The 18475-nt window shown below is 36.2% G+C and overlaps 1 protein-coding gene and 1 long non-coding RNA gene across 2 annotated transcripts in view; one reads left to right on the top strand and one right to left on the bottom strand.

Moving 5' to 3' along the window:
- The first annotated feature begins 6202 nt into the window (after positions 1–6202).
- Positions 6203–18475, top strand: part of LOC311090576 (NACHT, LRR and PYD domains-containing protein 3-like) — a 98594-nt gene continuing 86321 nt past the window's right edge. Inside the window, exon 1 of the mRNA XM_084125932.1 lies at positions 6203–6252. The gene's annotated coding sequence lies outside the window, so the exon portion shown is untranslated. The remainder of the gene's footprint in view (positions 6253–18475) is intronic.
- LOC311090631 lies at positions 8149–17594 on the bottom strand. The gene is made up of 4 exons (XR_014607914.1): positions 15162–17594; positions 14926–15029; positions 14535–14613; positions 8149–14045 (listed from the first exon to the last, which is right to left on the bottom strand). It is a non-coding gene; the product is annotated as an uncharacterized lncRNA (long non-coding RNA).

The raw sequence follows: 18475 nt of genomic DNA on the forward strand, positions 1-18475 counted from the left end.
ATGCCAGAACGAAAAATAAATAAATAAATAAATAAAAGTAGAAATAAATAAATAAATGCAGAAATAATAGTGAAAATAAATACATTTTGGTAATATAAATGGCTATTTCTGTATTTTTACATGTATTTATTTATTTATTTATTTATGCATTTCTATATGTATTTATTTATGTATTTATACATTTATTTATATATTTATGTATTTATATATTTATTTATATATTTATATATGTATTTATTTCTACATTTATTTATTTCTACATTTATTTATTTCTGTATTTCCACATTTCTACATTTATTTATTTCTGTATTTCCACATTTCTACATTTATTTTTCCCTGCGCCTGTATGCTAATTGCCTAAGCCACGCCCCCTCTCAACATTCGGTAACAGGCGCTTTGGCAGCTGTCACAGTAGGAGACATTTCACAGGAGGCAATTGATGATTTTTTGGAGACAGAAAGATTATATATCATCTCGAAGTCACCAAAAGGGCCTTAACTATGCATTGGAGGGTTATATTAATAATTGTATTGTTGAGAAGGTCGATAAGCTTCAGCTCCAGACAAAGATTTACAGTTCACAGTGTAAACGTTATAGTTTGGTGCTATTTCGCTTCAAACGCTCGCTTTATACGCGCGTCCTATTCGCTTTGGATTCAAAATGTTCAAGCGTCGAACTAGACGCGATACGCGCGAATTTGACGCTCTATTCGCGTTTGGTGTGAGCGCAGAATAATGAACAGGCTGCGATGTCAAGATTGCTGGAATGTGTGTGTGTGTGTGTGTGTGTGTCAGAGAGAGAGAGGCGCGGGCGCGATCGAACAGTGGAAACATAAAAACATACTCAATTTTGTTCATACAGGACATCATTAAAACTGCAAAGTGTTTAGCCTACTTATATTTGTGTAAAACACAACATTATGCTTTTGTCAAACTGTAACCTACAACTGTCACCCAACCAAAATCACACACACACACACACACACGCTGTTTAAAAGCCAAAATGACAAGAAAAAACATAAAAACGAATGAAAACTGACTAACTGCAATGCATTTCAATGGACGTGGAAGCAGAGAATGTCCGAGTGTATTGGGTTAGCTGTGCGCACTGTGATTGGCTCATCGCGTTTGGGGGCGTGGCTTAGCCATAGGTCAATTAGCATACATGCGCAGGGAAAAATAAATGTAGAAATGTGGAAATACAGAAATAAATAAATGTAGAAATGTGGAAATACAGAAATAAATAAATGTAGAAATGTGGAAATGTAGAAATAAATAAATGTAGAAATAAATACATATATAAATATATAAATAAATAAATAAATATATATATATACATAAATATATAAATAAATGTATAAATACATAAATAAATACATATAGAAATGCATAAATAAATAAATAAATACATGTAAAAATACAGAAATAGCCATTTATATTACCAAAATGTATTTATTTTCACTATTATTTCTGCATTTATTTATTTATTTCTACTTTTATTTATTTATTTATTTATTTTTCGTTCTGTCATTTTTAGTCCTTCATACTCCTCATGTCTCTTTTGTTTATCTCTTGTCCTATTTTGCTTAGCTTTAGCTCTGGTGCATTATAACCTAGTTTGGGTTCTCTTTTGTTTTAGAATTTTATTTTTAGTTATTTTCTTCAGGTCTTATTTTTTCCTGTTAAGTGGAAGTCTTGCTTTTTTTCTATTCCAGTTTTTTATTTCTATGATCTTAGTCTCTTTTTTTGTTGCTTTTTTCAATAGTTTGCTTTAGTTATATTTATTTCTTTACTTTTTGTTTCTCTAGTCTTTCTTATCAGTTTAATTTTGGTTTTCTTTATTGTTGCTATATCTTGTCTGTCTTGTCTTGAGTCTTGTATGTTCTTCTGTGTTTTCCTGCCCTGTATCCGGAGTTCCTTGGCCACTGACTCTACTGCCTGGCAGCCTGACTGGTGCAGCTAACACCAGTTTCAAGCCTCTGGTTCTGTGAGCCTCTGCCTGGCAGCAAGACTGGTGTTACATCTGAGATCTACATCAAGCTATAAGTTCCCTGTGTTCCTGCCTGGCCTTTCCTTCTGAGCTGCCTCTATTGGATTAAGGTCTGGAGACTGGCTAGCCCACTCCAAGACCTTAATGTGATTCTTCTTGAGCCACTCCTTTGTTGCCTTGGCCGTATGTTTTGGGTCATTGTCATGCTGGAAGTCCCATCCACGACCCATCTTCAGTGTTCTGTCTGAGGGAAGGAGGTTTTCCAAGATTTTATGGTACATGGCCACGTCCATCAGCCCCTCAATACCTGTACCCTTACCAGAGAAACAGCCCCAGAGCATAATGTTTTCACCTCGGTGCCTGACTGTAGGGATGGTGTTCTTTGGGTCATAGTCAGCATTTCTCTTCCTCCAAACACGGCGAGTTGAGTTGATGCCAAAGAGCTCAATTTTGGTCTCATCTGACCACAGTACTTTCTCAGGGTGTCCGCGCGGTAGTAAAAAGTAGTAAAAGGTAGTAAAAAGAATCTACCAAAATTAAGGCCCTTGAAAGGTAGTAAAAGGTAACAAACGCAATTTGACTTGGTAGTAAATTTTTCATCACCACCTAAATATATGAGTTTCCATTTTTTTGCTTAATATTTGTGTCTCCATATTTTAACTTCATCTAGCATAATTTAAAAATATATACGGTGCTAACAACAGGACCTGACGGGCTCGACATTAACGCTTGTCCGGGACAAGTGGATTTTTTGAAGGGACAAGTAAAAGAGAATTTTACTTGCCCGACCGGACAAGTAGCCTGACTAAACGTCAATGACAAAAAAAAATAACTAGGGAATCACTAAAATGAGAGAATGATTCTGTTTGTATTATATTTATTGTAAGTTGCGATCGATAGTGGATAAGTATTACTGACGGTAACAAGGTTGCACTGTTGAGGCTCGCGCAGCCTCTCGAGGAGAAGTCCAAACAAATGTAAACTCAGTTTAAACTCAGTTAACAACACACTGCCAGTGCCCCAATTCAAAATGTGTTTTAATATTTTTAACATATGATACAGTTTAGCAACCTCACACGACGAGTGCCGTTTTCCTGAATACCATCACGACTGAAAATGTGACATTGCTTTGCTTTCATACAACAGTTCAATAAACAGTTCGAATTAAGTCACTTACATTTTAGACACAATATTGACTGTTTTTGTTCTGTTTCAGCCGCGAAAATAGTTCCAAACAAAGATCACAGCAGAACCATAACGCATCTCACAGCAACACTTAACCGTGTTTCATTACTGAATGATTCAGCGTTTTGAACGAATTGGCTGAGTCAAAGATTCAATGTCCCGTTCATAAACATGTCTCATTCTTGAATGAATCAGTTGTTTGAATGAATCGTTTGAATGAATGACTCAATGACTCGCTCATTAAGACGGTCGTCTGCCGCCTCCTACTGGCGGTTTACTTTCATGTTTAAAAGTATCATTCTTTCCAACGTTTCTTATTTGTATATTCCAAAATATTTAAAACGATCTCATATTCATAACATTATTTAATGCAGTTGTACATTTTCAGTGTAAATGATTTAATTTGATCAGCCCTACCTAGGGTAACAACAGCCCTATATCTTATTAGGATATTCCAATTTAATCTATTGATAAAATATAAAACTAAAGATGAAGCATACATTTAATAAGATTTTGGGGGTGGGGTGGGGTTACCATATCTGCACCTTTAAAGCCCTTTAAAGGTGCAGATATGACAATATGCAGATTTAAATATATCAGAGCTGATTGAACACAGATGAGGATATTTCTTCAGAATAAATTATATTTACAGCACACACACACACACACCAAAAAAATTCCGGACAAGCAACTTTTTTACTCGGACAAGTGAATGACAGATTTACTTGTCCAAAGGACACATGAAAAGGCTTAATGTCGAGCCCTGAGTGAGTCGGAGTTGATAGCAATGACAAAGTGCCAAGGTTATTATTCACCTTATTAGGGCTAAGGGCTGTGGTTAGGATAACTCAAGGGCTAGGGTTAAGATAAGGACAACTGAAACTCAACTAGACACTACAAAAAAAAACATAATTGACAATGACAATACTTAATGATCACAATTAAACATTAGTGTACCTAATATGTATGATGGGTGTGGTGCTTTGCATACCCCTCCCACCCCCCCACACCCCCCAAAAAAGGGCTGCTGCTTGATGTCGTGTTGGTAGTAAAAAATATTGTGGAGGTGGTAAAAAAGGTAGTAAAAGGTAGTAAATTCATCTCTATGATTCCTGCATATACCCTGTTTCTCCCAAGCCTTCTCAGAATCATTTAGATGTTCATTGGCAAACTTCAGGTGGGCTTGTACATGAGCCTTCTTGAGCAGGGGGACCTTGCGGGCACCACAGGATTTCAATCCATTGCGGCGTAGTGTGTTTCCAATGGTTTGCTTGGTGACTGTGGTCCCAACTGCCTTGAGATCATTAACAAGCTCCTACTGTGTAGTTATGGACTGATCCCTAACCTTTCTCATGATCATTCTTACCCCATGAGGCCAGATCTTGCATGGAGCTCCAGACCAAGGGCGATCGATGGTTACTTTGTCTTCAATCTTGTCCCTGATGTCCTTTGACAGCTTTTTGGTCTTGCTCATGGTGGTGAAGAGGTTGTAATGGAAGATACAGATTCTATGGATAGGTGTCTTTTATACACATAACGAGCTGACGTTAGGAGTACTTTCTTAAAGTGACAGGACTAATCTGTGTTTCACATGCGGCACATAACAAATCTGTGGGAGGCAGAATTCTTGCTGGTTGGTAGGGGATCAAATACTTATTTCACTCAATCAAATGCTAATCAATTTATAACCTTTTATATAGTGTGTTTTTTCTGGATTTTTGGTTGATATTCTGTCTCTATCCGTTAAAATAAACCTACCATAATAATTTACCTTAATTTCCTTGTCATCAAAATCATCAGGGGATCAAACAATTATTTTCTCCACTGTACTAGAAAGGTATAAACTAGTTTAAAAATGTCATACCAGAATGGGCCTCTTTTTTTTTAAATGCCAAAATGTTTAAGATACGGAAATAGTTTGTATAGTTGTGCATTCTTTGTGCATTTTTATTGCTTAGTATTTTGGTGCACAAGACTGTACATTCTTGTGAATTATTTCTTAGTAATTTAATCCTCACCTGAAGTTTTACCATAAAATGTATATTGGTAACACATCTCCCTACATCAGCAGAAACATCACATTGTAGTGTGTTTTTCTTGTTTAAATGTGATGTCTGTTGATTTAGATGTTTATTTGATTTAGAATTTCTGGATTTAATTGGGCTCTACGATATGAATGTTGTACACTATAGCATACACAAATTACCCATAGCAGATCTATACAGGTGGAGCTGGGAAAGGTGGAGGCTTTCTGAAAGCGCGCTGCACTGCTAAGGAAAATGCTATCCAAGTATTTGAAGGTTGAGCAGTGAGCTCATTGGCTATTGATACGGCAGGAACCACTCAGCTGCACCCTATAGAGCGCCTTATAACTATGTGATTATGAACAGGTGAGTAAAAGGACCTATAAGCCTGCACCATCTAGAGTTTCATGCCAGAACTTTGTATTTAATAACACACACTACACAACATAGGCTATGTGTGTATTGTGTGTTATTAAATAAGAAGTACAGACCTACAGTACGAAATACAGTAATTGTTAAGTGTGTGGTGTCACACACTGGCAGCCAGACAACTTTTCAGACCTATTTGAAAATAATGCAACAACGCCCCCTTCTGGCTATAATGAGTCATTAATACTAATGTATGCTGAACAATACATCAAAACAAGCAATTAAAAATAGACATAAATACTTAAATCCAAAGTAAGGATTATAGTAAGGAATATTTTAATAATTGCAATAATTTATGTGGCTCTGTGGCTGAGCAGCTACGCAAGTTTTATAATACAAATCATTTCAATCATTTCTGTGATAAGCCTCTTAAAAAATCTAAATTGATTTACAAAACAACTTTTAGATTTTTACTTTTGGTTATTTAGTTTAGTTATGTCCTTGTGGTAAAACACTGACAGTCAGATTTATTAGTGAAAGCTCCCCTCTGAAGCTGCAATGGTTTATTTCCACTGTTGCTTTTTGACCAAAGTCCAAATCGAATGTTAAAGTTTAACATTGTTGGGAGACGGACATTTTAGCCTACCAAAAAGAACTGCGTCACATTGTTCAAATGGAATAAAGAGTGAGTATCAAAGCTCTTTCTTATTCACAACAGCATGAGTGAAGATTGCTTGTAGCCTATGGTGGAACATATTTTGTTAAATTGTGGTGAGCCTCCATTGTACAAAATCAATCGCTGTTACAGCTCTTGGTAACTTGAGTACTGAGGCCGATGACAGTTAAAGAAATATTTTGAACCTAATCTTAATGGTCCGTGTATCATTTCATTTCCTGTTTGGAATGGAATAACGAGAAATGAAAACCACCTCGTTTATTCGTTTTATTCGAAAAATGAGATTTTGGCTCGATTTTTCATTTTTCGTTTGTGGTTGAAATGAAATGATCAAAAAGTACACGGACCCTTAATCTTGTCCATTTTAATTTGGGGGTTTTGAGTTTAAATCACTTTATAAGCATTCATAATTAATTACATGTTTGTTGTGTAGCATACCGGGTCCGTGTACTTTTTCGTTCATTCATTATTCTATTTCGGAATGAAAGATGAAATTTAAAAAAAGGTGCAGCTTGTTTTTTGTTTAAAAGAAAAAAAGCAGATATGGCTGTATTTTGTTTTCCAAATGTATTGTTGTCATCAAATAATAGTATTAGAAAATTGGACTACATTTCCGATCGTTTTTTAATTTGTAATATTTATTTGTACGTTTATTGTATTTCATTTGACTGATCCTATCTTTACCCGGAAGTAAATTACACCGTCGTGCGAACAGTGGCGGAACTAGAGTTTTATACATGGGGTGGCCAGGGGGTGGCCACTGCTACTTTCGGGGGTACACAGTACACACACACACACACACAGTGGAAAAGCTTATGGAAGGAATTGGGTCACTCTGTTTGTGTCTATAAGTGTTGAACATCCAAAATATTTGCAGAAAACAAAGCTTAAGCACCAAGGAGATAAGATACCGCATGTGTCTGTTATGTACTGCTGCGTTTATTTACAAAAAAACTCACATTTACAAAAAAAAAAACTGTTTTTTTAATTGTACTTGAAAAATGTAAACAATTGTATTGCCCATCAATATAAAATCTTATCCTAGGAAGATTTAATACAACATAATTCTTTCTTTATAATAATTTATAATTATTCTTTCTAAATATAATTATTTTTTTGTGTTCATTTTTGGGTGAACTATCCTTTTAATCTGGCAAAATCATCTCAACTTAAATTCCTGAATTGGGTATGTGATTGACTGCCTGTGTCTGGTAGATGCTCTGACCTGTTGCTGGTCCTGAAGTCTGACCACACTGACTCTGACTAGCCAGTGGTGATGCAAGGGCTGGGGTCTGTTTGCACCTGATCTGCCTGTTAGTCATTTTAAGCCAAAATGGGGGTCAACCTTGAACAAATTGCAACAGAAGCAAACTCAACAGAAGCAAGAGATTGGGTTTGGGACTGGGTCTGTGGGACTGTTTCTGGGGGACGAGTCTGAGGGAAGAACAGGAGACAATGGTAAGGAGAATGCAAAGGACAAAAGGTAAAATAAAAAGTGAATCCCCAGAAACAGTTTTCGAAACTTTCCCCTAATGGGATTCTTCTAGACTTTTTTTCCTTACTCAGGACATATTGAGGATACAAAATTATTTGAGTTTGCTTCTGTTGCAATTTGTTCAACCTTTTTTCATAAAATGACTGGACTATGTTTGTGCTTATTTAAAAAGTACTCTGATATCTCTCCCTTTCTTTTCATGTTTAATTGACCCTGTTCAAAAATATGACAAATTTAAAATATGATTCCAATCATATTTATATTCTAATCATCATCCAATTACCAACATTTTTATCTTAACTCTTTCTCGCAGTAGCCTATAAAAAAAATGGTGTTTTTGGTAATTTTCACAATTTCATGGCACCCCAGAACATTTTGTTGTATGAATATCTCAACATACCAAAAGAATGAACAGACAAAAAATTGTTTTATTCTAGCTTTGTGCGTCTTTTTTTATCAACACTTGAATGTTGGCAAGTTTCATAAAAAGCAACATGAGCAAAAAGCTGAGAAAATCGCATTTTTATCAAAGACTACATCTAGATCAGATTCATAATGATGATCAAAACACAGTAGATCGAGTCCATCAACACCCTACACCCATAAAGCTTCATAGTCCTATAGTGATCGCATTATGATATCACTTGTTTCTGCTCTTCTTTGCCTGCGTTTTGATCTCCTATCCTCACATTAGCTAGAACATTTGTATACTGTAACGTACACACGGCAAGGTACTGCATATGCGTGTATTAGGCCTAATGTAGGCTATTCGGAGCAAACCACCCTGATGCTAAACCTTAAAAACTTACTTCAAATATGATGTTTTCTTATTCGGTGAAGTTCGGTATCTTGCAACCATCTCTCGTCCTCTGCTCGTTCGTTTGAAAACTGCGCGCGCGCCGCGCTGCCGGCGAACGTAATTTTTTTTTTTAAATCAGCATCAGCAACTGCCAGTAGCAAATAAAATTTTGGGGTGGCACCCGGGCAGTGGTGGTTCTAGACCATTTCAACTGGGGGGGCCAAGCTGGGGCCAGTTGTACTGTTAGAGGGGCCAGTTACATTTATACCTTATTGTTGTCATATCATTTTCTGCACTGCACTGTAGGCATTAACAGGCAAAATACCATGTTTACAATCATTCAACAATGTATTTGCATTTCCATTATATTTTTTAGATTTGCATTACATATTCAGAATCAGTCACATTAACTGTATTCTACGATTTTTGTGTTTTTTTGCAAAAAATTTCAGCAAATTCATCTAGATTTAAGGCCTTTGCCCTCCTTGACTCAATACTTAGAACGCCTAAATTGCTTAATCTGTCATCTGACATTGTGGACCTGAGATAGGTTTTCACCAGCTTTAGTGCATACAATATAATATACAATTAAATTATGCTTATTTTAAATGTATTGTGCAGGCTAGGTATAAAAAATATAGGAAAAACCACGATAATATGAAACGCTTCAAAACAGAGCGCACAAAGCGCGTATGCGCATCGCGGGTGCAGCATGATGTGCTCAAAGCAACGTGGAGTCACAGTGTGCAGCGCTGCGCTGCACAAGTGCGCATTTAACCCTCTGAGGTCGACAAACGCGCCGACGCGTTTTGCCGGATTTTCTCCACATTGTAGCACTATAAACTTAAATTACTCCATCATTTATGGTCATACAGAAAAAAGAAATATAAAAAAAGAATCTGTGATATTTCTCCTTTTGTATGTGTCCACTTACAATCAAATCAAAACATTGTGCTTTTGTAAAATAAAGAAAATAAACAGGGTGTGCGTTCTGCCTCTCTGTCGCGGTGAACTTTTTTTTCTTGAGCACGTCTATAAACTGAAACAAAACTCAGCGAATACTTGTCACACATTTATGAGCCATATACCTTTATAAACATTTAAGTGTGTACTTTTAAATGATCGGATTCAAAACGAAAACAAATATTCTCTGTTTAAGTAATTTGTATAAAACCAACAAGATGTCCAGCTTCTCAAACGCTTGCTCATTACAGTTAATTTGGCCACGCCTACTCGCGCAAAAGATATTCACATGCAAATCTCCACATGGAACGCGAACGCGCTCGTTACCTCAACAACAAAACACTTCACTTCACTTTTCGTCGAGTTTGAAAGACGTGCCTGAGCTTACATTGGATTTAGGCTACCTCAGAAGAAGAAGAACGCGATTTGAAGACAAGAAAGATAAGGTAAGAAATTCTTACATAGCCTAGTTTGTTATTGTTGCATAAATGTCACGTTGCAGCTGAACTGTTGCTAGATATATGGGGAATATTATAATATTTAGACCCGTGTTTACTGTGTTTGTGGATATCTGCTCAAACATAGATATGTTTATGGTAACCATAATGTTTTATATTTGAGAGTGATCGCGTTTGAATGTATCATATTTTGCAAGCGATCGCGTTTGAATGTATCATATTTTGCAAGCGATCGCGTTTGAATGTATCATATGTGTTTACTGTGTTTGTGGATATCTGCTCAAACATAGATATGTTTATGGTAACCATAATGTTTTATATTTGAGAGTGATCGCGTTTGAATGTATCATATTTTGCAAGCGATCGCGTTTGAATGTATCATATTTTGGATGAAAGCAAAACGCACCAAACGGCTTCATGTTTTTATTATTATCTCATTTCATATCATCATAACGGATGGAAACATTTGAAGTAACATGATAATCAATATATTTTTCTCTAGCTTCTTTTGGAAGATTTATAGGCTGCTATAGGTTATTTATTGTTATTATTATTTTATCCGCACTGCGCATATACCTTATGCCTACAAGGCACAACAAACCTGGTGTTCATTATATTATATATCGTTGGAAACGTGTGTGTGTGTGTGTATTCTGTGAATTTTAAAAAGGAATTTTAAAAAGCAATTTTAACCAGAAAAATCTAATATTTATTTCCAAAATCATGCAGGCCTTTCTCTTGATATCAGTATGTTCACTTTTTTTTTTTTCAGGTCCCAGATGCCACTGAGGACTTCAACATTCACATGAGTCTCAGTACGTGAACATGGTAAAGTGAAAATCTTGGAAATGAAAGGTATGTACAATGTTTTTAGGAATGGCACAAAGGTCTCTGTCTTTGAAGTGCTTTTTTGGCATTTGTTGTGTATCTTTGGATTATGTTGTGTTGTAAATAAATCCAAACAATTTAAAAGCCATTATTTTTTAAATCTCCTCATTTACAGTATTGTGCAAGGTTGCTCAGAATGATAGGGGCCTGATAGCTCCTAATAGGGCCGTTAGGGGAGGTTCTTTGTCTTTCTCAGGTGAGAAAAGCTTACATATTAATGAGCTCTCGCATAAGGCTTTTTCACACAAAACACGTCGTAAAATTTTTAAATCAATATATTGTCTTATCTGAATGAGCAGTCAGGGTGATTTTCACATAGTTTTGCAGCAAATATTCTAGGCTACGTCATACAATTTTCAAAAGTCTTGTGAAGAAATAATCAGTATGGGTTTCATGGCCTTATTTCAGTGAGAATTTTTTTTTGTATTTTCAAAAACCACGCATAAATGTCATTATCTCAAAACTACAAACTTTTACATACATGCTGCTGATATATTATTGTAGCAGAGTTTGTGCTGAATACAGTGTAATTAGACTTTAGCCATGAAAATGTCACAAGTAACAGAAATAACCAGAAATGTCAGAGCATGTCAGAACACCTCCAGGGCCCAGAAAACAGCTCAGACCTCAGAGGGTTAAAAGTTCACGGCACAAAGCGAAGAAATGTCGAGCGCACAAATCCTAGTGTAGCCTATATCTGTCCAACAGTTTATTGATAATTTGTTTCTTCACATAGTGAAGTTTTAAATTCCAGTTATTGTGCGTTTGATGCCGATTAGTCCTTGTGGTGTGAACAGGCACACGGTAGCGAGTCGTTTTAAAACAGCAACAAACATAAAATACAAATACACAAAATAAAGTCATTTTATGCAAATCCACAGCCTTTTATCTACAGATCAAGCATTATAATGTGAATATATCATATTGGAGAGAGTTTTACCATGCATCCTGCTGTAACCGGACGAGGCGCGCGCGCTGTTTGAATACTGAATGGAGAATGATTGACAGATGAGGGAAAACGAGTTTCCATAAACTTTAATTTAATGATGTAAATAGACTTCTGTCCCTCACATTAAGCTATGGAATGGCTTCAGATGACTTTGTGAAATTATAATCAGACCCAAGTCACCCAAACTGACGTGAAAAAGAGGCGCAGAAAAGCGCGCTGTTTGCATCCCTGTTTAAGTAAAAATACTCAGCACCATGAGTTTGTTGATCATTTTTATCCTTTTTCAAACTGCCACAAACTAACAAACGGCCAGGTTAAGATTAGCTGATCTAACGTTACACTTCTGTAATGCATTTAATACAAATACAACATATTAATAACTTTACTCACCTCTATATTTCCTTCTTTGCTTTAACTATAATATTCGCGCAAAACGTCCACCAACTTCTGAATAGAAAAAAACCTGCAGATCCGATTTAAGCAGTCCCTCTAGGGTACGTTACATTTGTGTTCCATGTTGCCACTGTCTAATAACGGATGTGAAAAACAACGATAGCAAAAAATAGTTTTGTAAAAATTATTTCACACTCCACATTTAGGGGGGCCACAAGGGGGTCCAAGCTTGTTGTCACAGGGGCACTGGCCCCCCCCCTGGCCCCCCTCTAGAACCGCCACTGCACCCGGGGTGGCCAATCGCATGTCAGGGGTGTCCAGTGCCACCCCGGACCCCCCTCTGGCTCCGCCACTGCGTGCGAAGTCATAGATATGATGTCGGACATGTAACCTTATGTCCGACACGGTCAGACATGTATTTATCATTGAGTCCAGAGAAAATGTAAGGTTTTGATATTAAGATAATCTACTTCTTTTTCAAAATATAATGCTAGTAGGCCTAAGTTTATTAGTCACATTCTTCCACTTGAGTAAACTTAGCGTGGGATTTCCCCCTTTCTGGTCAATGTATCCCTGCCTCTGCTTAATAATTTTTATCCCCGGTGGGGATAAATTTATCCCCCCCTCAAAGTGATCAGTGCTACTACACTAGTGGCGAGACGGATCACAAAACTTATCACGGATCCGTGGTTTGATTAAAGGCAATTTTATTTTAAAATGCGCTACTTTGGCTGGCTCTGATATAGCTTGCGCAGCCTCTCTGTAATCACCACTCTGCAGACTTGCTCAATGTCCCGCCCACGGCGCTATCTGATTGGTTACACCTCACGAGTAATAGCCTATCAACACTTGCGAGACGCCACCCACTTTTCAACAGGCCCACCCAAAAAAAAAAAAAAAAAAAACTTTTAATATATTCTAATTTTGTCAAGAATGATAAAAAATCGTAAATAAGCTCATATCGGCATTTCAACGTTGATTCAACGTTGAATCAACGTCAGGGACCAAGGTTGAATCAACGTTGGATTATGATTCGATTTTGCAAAACGATTCAACGTTGAAATCGTGACGTTGTTTCACCGTTGATTTCGTGACGTTGTTTCACCGTTGATTCCGTGACGTTGTTTCACCGTCTTGCAGCAACGTTGAGGTTGAATTGATTTTGCAAAACGAAACAACGTTGAAAAATAATACCTTATATCTTATTTTTCAACATTGAATAAACTATAGATTGAGTTTCCTGTTCACTGTACTCTCTGAAGACATTACATTTGTACAGAAAATCAAAGCAACTGTAATTATGTAACTTGCTATGCATAATTTGCAATACTACCCTAGACACAGTATCTAATGGGAAAATTGTACATTCAATTACAAACTAGTTTGCAGTTGGAACATGAGTCATGACAATGCTGACTGAATTTGTGATTAACTGTCCATACTGCACAATAAAAAATGTTAACTGTTAAATGACTGGCGGCAATGGCTTAATTAAACACATTAAATAATGAGTTAACACATGCTCAAGATTGTAAAAAGTTTTATTCTGAAAAAACAAGTCTAAAAATACAAAAAAGGAAAAAAAGAAAAACATCTCAAACTTTAAATTGCAGCGTTTTCAAAGTAATGTTAAAAACCTGTAGAAGTAAACATCTAAATGGAATATTTAAAGACAGTTTTTGTTCAATTACAGTAACCCTTAAATTAAACATTTAATATTTAAAGTGTAAAAAAAAAGTTTTTAAATTCTCAATAAAATGTGACAGCCTTGTGCAGTGCTCCGACAGAGTCCCAGCTCGAGGTCCATTCCGATGCCATCACTTCCTCTTCACTTCGTGCCCGCTGTCTGCTACTATCCTATAAATAAAAGCAAAAACACTGAATACAAAATAAATCATGTATAAGATTTTCACTTTACAGTTCAATTTGTCGGGTAGAAAACAAAGTATACAACACTATCCATTCTAAAACACTTATTTTAATGTATTCAGATGTACATTTACACAAGAAATTCTTCAGAGCCCCAAGGTGGAATTGTAAAAAAATTACTATTACTCCATGTGTCAGTTACGGTTACTATAATCATAAGGTCATGATTTAATCCTTAAACCAGATGAAGAAATCAACAAATTGTGGTGTTGAGCTGAGAGGGTTGTGGTCTGTTGTTCTTTATATCTTTCAATGCAGGTTTATATTGTTTCAACAATTATATATTTCTGATAATATTTGTGGAGAACATTACACTGTTTTAATTCAGAATCCTAACCATACATTGTACTAATTAAAAGTAATTTATTAAATCAAGTAAAATAAAAAAAATAACACAAAAGGCCAATGAATCTGTACCAGAAGTGATAGTGCAATGTAGCAGCTAAAGAATAATCCTCCACCAAATTGCCAGTAATCATCTGGATCCTTTGCGAATCTGAAGGGGGGAAAGAAGAAATTATTCAATGAAAAGTCCATAAAAAGCAGTTTTTATTTGTTTATGTTTTTTACCATTCCTTTAAACAATCTTAAAAATTGATTTAAAATGTAAAAACGTTTGCCATTATAACATTCACACAACATGAACTGAGTTGTCATCTTTGAGACTGTTAGTATTAGCCTACATAATTAAAAATGTAAACATACACTTAAAGCATGGCAATCCCATCAGAAATGTGTATCATAGCAAGGGAAGCACACACAAAAAAGCCAAATGGTACACCAAAATCAAACCATCAAATAATTTTACCTGCAGCCGCATTTATCCTATTTTTGAGGGTCTTTCCCTTGATGGTTTCCAGTGATTAAAGAAAGGACTGATGAAGGTGACATGAATCCACTTTCAGTAAGCCACTTCAGCAGAAGACAAAAAGTTACTCAGACTTTCTATCAGTAATGTTAAATGTCTTACTTTAAAGATGAAAATCATACTTAATACTATTAATCCCAGTGTAGGTTTTCGAACAGTGGGTAAAATTGACTTACTGTAGTTGGTGAATGGGTCTGTTGGGTGTTCTCCCCCGATAAATAATTTTATTCCAATGCTGCTTGATCTAAAAAAAATGTAAACAAATACATTTTCAATATCGTTATCAGTGTTTGAAGAGGTTATGTAAACTGAATAAATGACGGTTTTACCACTTTACTCATTCCCACACTTTTTTTTTACCTCTCATGCGTTTTTAAACTAATGTTAGCTGACAACATTAAACACATAAGTTAACGTTACCAACAACAAAACACAGCAATGTCAGATGGTACTAAGTTAACTTACATTGAAATACATGCTAATATCGCTACGCTAATGGTGAAGCAGTACAAGTACAAACACACACACACACACACACACACACGCACACACACACAGAGAGAGATAACTTATTTATTTTATGAGGTTGCAGTAAACCTATGACCGTTAACTTAACCGTGTCCCTAAACGTTAGACTTGTTAAGGACTGAAAAATGTTGTCTTACCTGATATCGCCAGTATTTTTACAGACCACGTACGACCCCTTCCTCCGTTCACATTCCAGCTTTTGTTCTTCATTGACATATCAACTCAAATTCGCCCAAAATGTAAGAATTCAACAGGCAGAAAAATAAAATAAAATAATCCAGGTCTGACCGAGTAATCAACGCAAGCAGCAGCAGCTCACCGACCGAGAGTAATATTTAATTAATTGGTCAAATGACATGACAGTGTGAATACAAATGTAATAATTCAATGTAAACTGTTAGGCAAGCAGACAAAATGGTAAATTCACACAAAATCACATAAGGCAAAAGGTTTCTGCTGAACTGCTCTCTTGAGGGTGAAACTATTGTTAATAATGATAATAATTGTATTTTAACATATTGAAGAGCTGTTATGATAAAAAGTCATTAAATGCTAATTAATTATCATAATAATGTTAAAAGGCAGATATTTTTGTAGTATGTTGTCGAAAACATTACGTTGTTTCAACATACAGATCTTGTAAAAATTTCAACGTTGATTTAGAAGTGTTTTTGTTAACCTTTTTCAACCATTTAGCATTAAACGTTATTTCAACGTTGTTTCAACGTTAAAATAACAACTGACATTATTCAACCATATTTCAACGTTGATTTAGAAGCGTTTTGTTAACCTTTTTCAACCATTTAGCATTAAACGTTATTTCAACGTTGTTTCAACGTTAAAACAACAACTGACATTATTTCAACCATTTTTCAACGTTGAAGGTCGGTCATGTGCCGGCTGGTAAGTGTCTGAAGGTGCTTCATTCTTCCATCGACTACATTCATGAAACGACATGAACAAATGTTCCCAATCAATGACACAAGTAAACCTAATCCAAGCTGAACTGAGACTGTTAAACTTAAAGCTGCAGTCGGCAAGTCTGGCAGATTGGGTCGACTTAGCCAAAATTTTGAATGTTTACAACTCTCATGCCCCTCCCCCACTACCAGCGAGCACCCTCCCATCGAGGTCGTGCTCGTCAGTGCGTGTGCACCATGTTTTCTATGAACGTGTCCTTCTCTTCAGCATCGATTAACACCATGGACTCAGAGGTAGGTTGCCCTGGCTAATCTACCCATAGATAGCAATAACTGAGGAATTGGAAGCTTGTTAGTAGATTTTCTCTCCGCCATCACATGTCGTACAATCCAACACACCTGCGAACTTCAGGCGTGTGCAATGCATATGTGATATTGTAACGTGCGCGACTCAGCGCGAGGGGGGGAGTGGGATCTGTGGTGTGTGCATGACCTGTGATTGACAGTCAGATGATTTAGCGCGGAGCGGTAGACGCGAATGAGGCGAATTGACTAACACAGATTAATGCATCTGTCTTTTCTATCATTTCACTGTATCTCAGAATCGCGGCAGTAAAACAGCAGCAGTAAAACTGTTTCTACTGTGATGGTTTAACTTTGCAATCAATCCGTGTTTCAGCAGAGGCTGATATATGACAATAGATGACATTGCGGCTGATTTATCTGATCCTGTCCATTAGCTTTGATCCATGTACGGCTTTTCAGAATGTCACCAAGTACAAATATTTATGTAATATTTCAGCGCGAAAACTCTAGTTAGGAACAATGAAAAGGGTCCAGAGCAGCATATCATCATATTTTACAGGACCGTCACAAAAAAACACAAAAAAAAACAACCTAAAACTGCAAATGAGAATGTTACTACAGGTACGATGGACGGCAACTCCCAGCTTCAGCAGAACTCAAAGTCCCAGGTTGACTCAAATGAACAAGGACCACAGTTTTGGGAAAGATAAGCTATTAGAGTAAAAATATTGCGTTAGGCTACTTCATGAGTTAATAAGAAAAAAGATTTTACAATTCCTGCAAATGCAGTGATGAAGTTCATGTTCTCATGATTTATTTTTATGAATAAAAATGTTTCAAAACACCCCCCCCCCCCCATAAATAGGTTACATGTCCGACATCATATCTATGACTTCGCACGACGGTGTAATTTACTTCCGGGTAAAGATAGGATCAGTCAAATGAAATACAATAAACGTACAAATAAATATTACAAATTAAAAAACGATCGGAAATGTCGTCCAATTTTCTAATACTATTATTTGATGACAACAATACATTTGGAAAACAAAATACAGCCATTTCTGCTTTTTTTCTTTTAAACAAAAAACAAAGCTGCACCCTTTTTTAAATTTCATCTTTCATTCCGAAATAGAATAATGAATGAACGAAAAAGTACACGGATTAGATACAGTGTATAGATATATTGAATTGAATGGGACTTTATGGCCATTTTACCTACAGTACATACGGCATGAAGTAAAATGGCATATCATTTCATTCCGTTTTATCTTTCATAACATAATTATGATTGAGAATCATCGTTATCAAATTTTGGTTTAAAAAATCCTGAAACCTAAAAATTGATTGATGGATGAAAAAAAAAAACATACAAAAAAAAAAAACATGGTTTTGCCTTGTTGTGGCAAAAATTTCTTGAACATCATCATCACTGCGTAAGAGACACTCTGAATCAAATAGTCTTTTAAAAGGTATTTATTCTTGCAAGAAAAGGCCCAGTCAACCACACAGAAGTTACACTGTGGAGTGAGTAAGACACAGACATAAGGAGCCGGGCAGCTTTTATACTGTTTTATCATACCCACTTCAAGGTCTTCTTCACTAGAGCTTCGTTCCACATTCCACAGACAAAAGGGCTCCTGGCTACTAGCCTTGATCTGTCGCTAGTAGGCTCCTAAGACCCCCCAGACTAAATGACCTCTGACCTCAGGGGTCAGAGGTCCTCTGCCCAGTAA

The sequence above is a fragment of the Abramis brama genome (assembly GCF_963993115.1).
Source record: "Abramis brama genome assembly, chromosome: 10".
NCBI lineage: Eukaryota > Metazoa > Chordata > Actinopteri > Cypriniformes > Leuciscidae > Abramis > Abramis brama.